We start from the raw sequence: 7,762 nt of genomic DNA, 5'->3' as shown, positions 1-7,762 counted from the left end.
TTAGAGGGAAGGCTCCCAGTTTTTCTCCATTGAGGATGATGCGTGCTGTAGACTTGTGGTAGATGGCCTTAACTATGTTGAGGAAAGTCCCCACTGTACCCATATTGGCTAGGGTTTTCATCATAAAGGGGCGCTGGATCTTGTCAAATGCTTCCTCTGCATCTATTGATATGATCATATGGTTTTTATCTTTTCTTTTGTTGATATGATGGATTGATGTTGATTGGTTTCCGAATGTTTAACCATCCTTGCGTCCCTGGGATGAATCCTACTTGGTTATGGTGTATGATCTTTTTGATGAGTCATTGGTTTCTATTTGCTAGTAGTTTGTTGAGGATCTTTGCATCTGTGTTCATCAGGGATATCGTTCTGTAATTCTCTTTCTTTGTGGTATTACTGTCTGCTTTTCGTATCAGGGTAATATTTGCTTCACAGAAACTGTTCGAAATTCTTTTTGATATTTCAATGTCGTGGAAAAGCTTAAAAAGGATTGGGAGTAAGTCCTTTTTAAAGATTAGGAAGAATTCACTAGTGAGTCCATCCGGGCCGGAACTTTTGTGCTTGGGGAGACTTTTTATTACCATTTCAATTTCCTTGATGGTGATAGGTCTGTTCAGGTATTCCAGGTCTATTGGTTCAGCCTTTGGAGTTTGTAGGAGTCTAGGAATTTATCCATTTCCTCGAGTTTTTCATATTCAGTGGCATAAAGCTTCTCAAAGTACTCCTTGAGGATCCTTTGAATTTCTGTAGTTTCTGTTGTAATGTACTTCCCTTTTCATTTCTGATTCGGTTTATTAGGGTTTTCTCTATCCCTTTCTTTGTGAGTTTTGCTAGAGGCTTATCGATCTTGTTAATTTTCTCGAAGAACCAGTTCTTGGTTTCATTGATCTTTCGGATTGTTTTTTGGGTTTCCATCTCGTTAATCTCTGCTCTGAGTTTTATTATTTCCTTTCTCCTGTTCGGGTTGTGCTCCTTTTTTTGGTCCTTCTCCAAGCTCTTAAGCTCTGAGGTTAGGTTATTTATGTGGGCTCACTCCTCCTTCCCGAGGAATGCTTGTAGAGTTATAAACTTGCCTCTTAACACAGTTTTTGCTGTGTCCCATAAGTTTTGGTAACTCATGTCCTCATTTTCATTCATTTCTAGGAATCTTTTGATTTCCTCTTTGATTTCCTTTCTAAGCCACTCGTTGTTCAATAGTGCACTGTTTAATTTCCAGGTGTTTGATTTAGTTTTCTGTTTTTGTGCGTGATTTACTTCTAATTTCAGCGCATTATGATCTGAGAAGACTGTTGATACAATCTCTATCTTCTTAATTTTATGGAGGTATGTTTTGTGGCTCTATTTGTTTTGTGCCTCAGGCAACCACAAGCAAACGTCCGAACTGGCAAAACAGTGCAGAAAAGCCATCAAGGATGACCTCAAAAACAGGAGAGCAGCAGTACTGGTAGATGCAGCAGAAGCTGGGAAAAACATTCGTAATGCCCGCCTGTCCTTCACCAACTACAAAACCAAGATGACTGCCCTCCGACATCATGATGGATCTATCACATCTTCCAGAAGGGCAATGGAGAAGATTATTCATGAATTCTACTCAGATCTCTTTAATAGCCACATCCACTTGCCCACATACCACATGATGGATATGTCGTTCCCAATGTTCTCCCTTCAGAAATCCAACATGCCATCTCGTCGGTAAAGAAACAAAAAGCACCTGGCCCAGACAAGATCAGACCTGAACACCTGAAGAACTTACCATCAGTACTCATCAATACATTAGCTCGACTCTTCACACGCTACCTGTCTGAATGCAAGGTTCCATCCCAATGGAAAACCAGCAAGACTGTACTACTATACAAGAAAGGAGACATCCACGACATTGGCAACTATCGCCCAATCTGCCTATTGTCTGTCATCTACAAACTATTCACTCGAGTCATCCTGAATAGGATTAGCAGAACACTAGATGAAGGACAACCATGTGAACAAGCTGGATTCCGAAAAGGATTCAGTACCATCGACCATATCCACACAATAACCAAGCTCATTGAGGTATCTCGGGAGTTCAAGATGCCGCTCTGTCTAACGTTCATTGATTTAAAGAAGGCCTTTGATTCTGTTGAGACGGAAGCGGTCATGGAAGCCCTAGCCAATCAGGGCGTACAAACTCAATACATCAGGATCCTTCGTGAGCTCTATTGCGGATTCACTACCAAGATCTCACCATTCTACAAAGAAGTAATCATCCATATCAAGAGAGGGGTTCGGCAGGGTGATACCATTTCACCAAAACTCTTCAGTGCCACCCTCGAGAACATCATGCGATGACTAGAATGGGAAAACATGGGAGTGAAGATAGATGGTCGGCAACTACACCACCTCCGCTTTGCTGATGACATCGTTCTAATAACACCAAACATCAGCCAAGCAGCACAAATGCTTGCGGACTTTGACCGTGAGTGTGGAAAGGTTGGACTACAGCTGAATCTTACGAAGACAATGTTTATGAGAAACAGCCTTGTTCCTGACGCTCCATTCGCTCTCAACGGAACCACCATCTCCGAATGCAACAGTTATATATACTTAGGTCGAGAAATCAACATGATGAATGACCTGGCACCTGAGTTACGCAGGAGGAAGAGAGCGGCTTGGAATGCCTTCAAGAGCATTGAAGAAATAACTAAAAGGACAAAGAACCTCCAACTACGAGCACATCTCTTTGATTCCACTATTCTTCCTGCATTAACATATGCCTCAGAGACCTGGACCCTACGAAAACAGGATGAGAACACTATTCGGGTCTCTCAAAGAGGAATCGAAAGAACTATGCTTGGAATATCACGATTCACTCAAATGAGAGATAGAATCCGGAGTTCTGATCTTCGTCAACGCTCAAGAATCAGAGACGCTGTCTCATTTGCCAAGACATCAAAAATCAGATGGGCTGGACATGTAATGAGGTTTACAGACAACCGCTGGACTAGAGCCATTACTGATTGGATTCCACGAGACATCAAAAGATCACGTGGACGCCCACCTATAAGATGGTCAGACTTCTTCGTCAAGACCCTAAATGATCGGTTTGAGGCTCTACATGTTCCTAAAACGAACAGATACCATTGGGCTACGCTAGCACACAACCATGATGAATGGAGACGTTACTGGCACCCGCTCGAATAAATCGATGAATAACGGGGATTAAGTGATTAAGTGAAGTGATGTTTTGTGGCTCAGCATGTGGTCTATCTTGGAGAATGTTCCATGTAAGCTTGAGAAGAATGTGTATTCAGCTTTTTGAGGATGAAGTGTCCTGTATATGTCTAATAAGTCCCTTTGTTCTATTGTTTCCCTCAAATGAAGTATGTCCTTGCTAAGCTTGTGTCTGGTTGATCTATCAAGAGGTGATAAAGCGGTGTTGAAGTCTCTCACTAGTATTGTGTTGCTATTGATGTCTTTCTCCAAATCTATGAGTAGTTATTTTAAGTGCTTTGCTGGTCCCTCATTAGGTGCATATACATTTAGTATTGTAAGTTCTTCCTGTTGTACAGATCCTCTGATCAATAAGAAATTGCCTTCACTGTCTCTTGTGACCTTCTTCACTCTGAAATCGATGTAGTCTGATATTAGGATGGCTACCCCAGCATTTTTATGGGAGCTGTTTGCCTGTATGATTGTTTTCCAGCCTTCGACTCTGAGCCTGTGTTTTCTTTGACTATTGAGATGTGTTTTTTGCAGGCAGCAGAATGTTGGGTTCAATTTTCTAATCTATCCTGCCACTCTATGTCTTTTGATTGGTGCTTTTAGCCCATTGACATTGAGAGAGATTATTTTTTATGGGGTTTTGTCCCATTTTTTGTTGAAATTTGGTGTATTTGAGGGGCCTGTCTTGTCTTAAAGTAGCCCATTTAGTTGTTCTTGTAACCACGGTTTTGAGTCTATGAAGTTCCTGAGCTGTTGTTTGTCTGTGAAACTGTGTGTTGTTCCTTCTGTTATGAATGAGTCTCACTGGGTAAAGAATTTTTGGTGAGGAATTTATTTCATTGAGTTTTTTCACTATATCCCACCACTGTTTTTGGGTCATGAGGGTTTCATCAGACAAATCAGCTGTGAATGTTAAGGATTCTCCTTTGTAGGAAATTTCTTTCTTTGATCTTGCTGCTTTCAGAATTTTGTCTCTATCTAAGGTTTTGGCCATTTTGATCAGGATGTGTCTTGGGGTATTTTTATTCAGATTTCTTCTAGCTGGTACCCTTCGGGCCTCCTGAATGTGGTCACAAGTTTTCTTCAGCTCTGGAAACGTTGTAGCAATGATGTGTTTGACAGTTTCTTCTTCTTCTGTATTTGACAGGGTTTTCTTCCCTTCCCTCTGGGACTCCAATTATTCTTATGTTACCCCTCTTGGCTTCACGATCTTCTCTTGCCTTCTGTTCCCGAATTGTGAGTCTCTTCTCCATTTTCTGCTCTTTTCTGCAGAGTCTCTGAACTTCATCTTCGAGCTCACTGATTCTGTCCTCAGCAGCTGTTACTCTGCTGCTGAGGCCTTCCACTGAGGTTTTCAATTTGCCTACCAGGTTTTTCAGGTCTGACATTTCTGTTTGCATTTTCCTCATTTCTGCCTTCAAATCCTCTTGTCTTTTATTGGCATTGCTTTCCATTGTTTCTTTTAGCTCCCTAAGCATCCTCAGTAGCTCCCTTCTGAATTCCTTGTCAGAGAGGTTTTCTAACACTACAGTACTGTTGGTGTCTTCTGGGCTAGCCTCTTCAATAAGAAAGTTTGGTGGGCTTTTGTGTTGCTTTACCATTGTGACCAGTGTGGTTTAGACCTTCACGTTCACTGTTACTATTGTGCTTGAAATGCAGGATGAATTGAGATAGGCTTAACGAATTATTGGCTAATGTATTTCTAGTGGTTGAGCTAACCTAGAGAAGGTTCCATCAAAGAGGGTAACTTATGGTTCCTATGGGATATGTAGTGGGAGAATAATTAGTGGCCGCGTTAGCGGCCGTGGGTCCGAAAAGGATCCCTGGTGCTGGGTGCCAGGCGGTACCTGTTTGAATGAGGAGAGAATGCAGAGAATGTCCGGAGCTGTTCAGCTTTGTTTTTGGGAGATGTGCCTCAGTTCCCATCCCGTGCAGATCAAGGGGGAAAACCGGCTGTTCTAGGGGATCAAGCTAGCTGCACATGCCCAGAAAGAGTCCCTGGCCCTGGGCGTCGGGCGGTACCTGTTTGAATGAGGAGAGAGTGCCTGGAGCCGTTCCTAACCTAATGATTTTTAAATTTTGTATTTTATTAGTCTGATCACCACAAACCAATGGATCAATGAATATTTATATTAAAATTACCTGAATCAATGAATATTTATATAAGACACAAAGTGGCTTATCTTGAGAGTACCAGCTATTAGTAAAATTTAAAAAATTAGATATAAATTTTATGTATTTTTCTTTATACACATTGTCTCCTCTTTACTCTCTTCTTGGTGGGCTATAGAATTATTTTACTTGGCAAATGATGGAATTGGCAAGCTCACAGAAAGAGAAGTTAAAGTGGAAAAGGATTAGTTCCTAGGCATATAAACTTTGCTCTAAATCACAGTGGAACTGAGCCTGATATTTTTAAGGATTAGCAGTGGCCAAAATGTGTCCTGTGTTCTGAGTGGTTGCTAAAAATATGTTAATATAAGGGAAAGTGTTCCTTTTATATATTTATATTTTTCCTCTTTCTCTCCCCTCCTTCCCGCTAGTTTTCCCCTCCTCGCTGCTGTTTTTTTCTTCTTTTCTCCCTTCACCTCCTCTTTTCACATCCCCTCTCCTCCTCTTCTCTCCCTCTTTTATTCATTCTTCTCTTCTATTCCCCTCTCTCTTCTTCTTTTTTGCTTTCCCCCTTCTTTCCCTCCTCTCCCATCTTTTTCTTTTCTCTCCCTTTTTTCCTAGCCTCTTTTCTCCACCCCTTCTTTTCCTTCCCCCACCCCTCCCTCTTTTCTTGTCTTTCTTGTCTCTGGAGTCCCTTTTCTTTAGGTCGGGTACCAGACACCTTTCAAGTTGCACTGAGATTCTGGATGAAATCTGAGGTACCCTAGTTCTATAGCAGAAATATCAAAATTTTCCACATTTTCTTTCAATAACTATGTAACAGAGAAGGTGAAGAGAGTCTTTTGACTGGAAACAGTATGGTGCTGGAGAGAAGAAAAATTTCATGGATAAAATATAATGAACTTAACTTTTTCAATCAATGAACATTTAAAAACTAGTTTTATTAACTCAAGAAGTAGTATCTAAATTCTGGAAACTCATAGCATTTTCTTTCTTCTGCTTTTTTTAAATTTTTCTGCATGGGAATTTCAATAAAATAAATATGTCATTGACCTCTTCAATATCTGGAGGAAAGTAAAGGAAGCATAAAAGAAGTTTTTATTCTTACATAAAAGTGCTATAATACAATGAAGTATTACTCTATTACATAGTGGGAATGATGTGGTAATAGGGTCTTATGATGAGGTTTCTTGGAATTTTGGTAATGCATGTGGATTTGAAGATGACTTTGGGAGGTAAGTTATTAAAATAATTCCATTACAATAAAGAAGCCATGGTTCTTTTGACAACATACAGAACTTTGTGTTTTTGTGTGGGCATGCCTGTGTGGCTTTCATTTCAAAAGATAAATGTATTTAAAGAACTTTTACAAATGAAGTGTTTTTTGACTGTGAGTTAAGGTAAAGCAGAAACATAAGCATGAAATCAGTTATGTGTCCTATGACTGGATAGACTCCACACTCACATTGAGAGCAATATCCTCTCACAATGCCTCTTTAAAACTCCATATGATACATTTACAATTTTATATGTCTATGTTTTTCACTTGACTCCTAATAAATTTTCTTCTGTAAAATTTTTTATTAGCTACTCTTCCTTGGAATAATTTTATTAAAATATTTGCTATGTACTTATGAAAATGTAAATATTTTACATTTTTGGTTTTTTTATTTTTAAAAGTTAAAGCAACCCAAAGGACAAAAAGAATACCTTTTTCAGACTATCTAGGAGTATAATTAGAGTTTTAGCTTAGAAGTACATTTAGAAAATGAATGTACATGAAGGAAAAGAAAAACAACGAAACTCCCAGCTGGAGTGAGAAATATCAAACCCTCACAGACATTTTTGTCTGTGGCCAATTGGTGACTTTCCAACACGGTCTGTCTTTTGAAATATGGTCTTCTCTTTCCAAAATAAAACCTCAGTTGTGTCTTAGAAGGAGTTGCTCCACTGTTCAATTCATCACAACTCTCAAAATCCTACTTTCATGAAGGAAAAGAGTGTTTCTCAAACTATTGAAATATTTAACAAGGTGATTTCAAAGCTGAATTAATTTTCTCTGAGTTCTCCCCTGTAATAATACCTTAGTGTAAATAAATTCTATATTACATCTTTAAAGTGGGGCTGGAGCGATAGCACAGCGGGTAGGGCGTTCACTTTACAAGCGGCCAACATGGCCGACCAGAGTTCGATTCCTCCGCCCCTCTCGGAGAGCCCGGCAAGCTACCGAGAGTATTCGATATGCCAGACACAGTAACAACAAAGTCTCCAATGGAGACGGTACTGGGACCGCTCGAGCAAATCGACGATCAATGGGAGGGTCTTTACCTTTTACCTTTATCTTTAAAGTAGCAACAGACCTTCTCTTTAAGTTTCTTTTCAGTAATACAACTGACCAGAGTATTTACAAATGACCTTTAAGTTTCATAATGTTAACCATAATAGATGATAT

The sequence above is a fragment of the Sorex fumeus genome, unplaced genomic scaffold (assembly GCF_029834395.1).
Source record: "Sorex fumeus unplaced genomic scaffold, SorFum_2.1 ptg000098l, whole genome shotgun sequence".
Taxonomy (NCBI): domain Eukaryota; kingdom Metazoa; phylum Chordata; class Mammalia; order Eulipotyphla; family Soricidae; genus Sorex; species Sorex fumeus.
Note: the sequence above shows the minus strand (reverse complement) of the source record.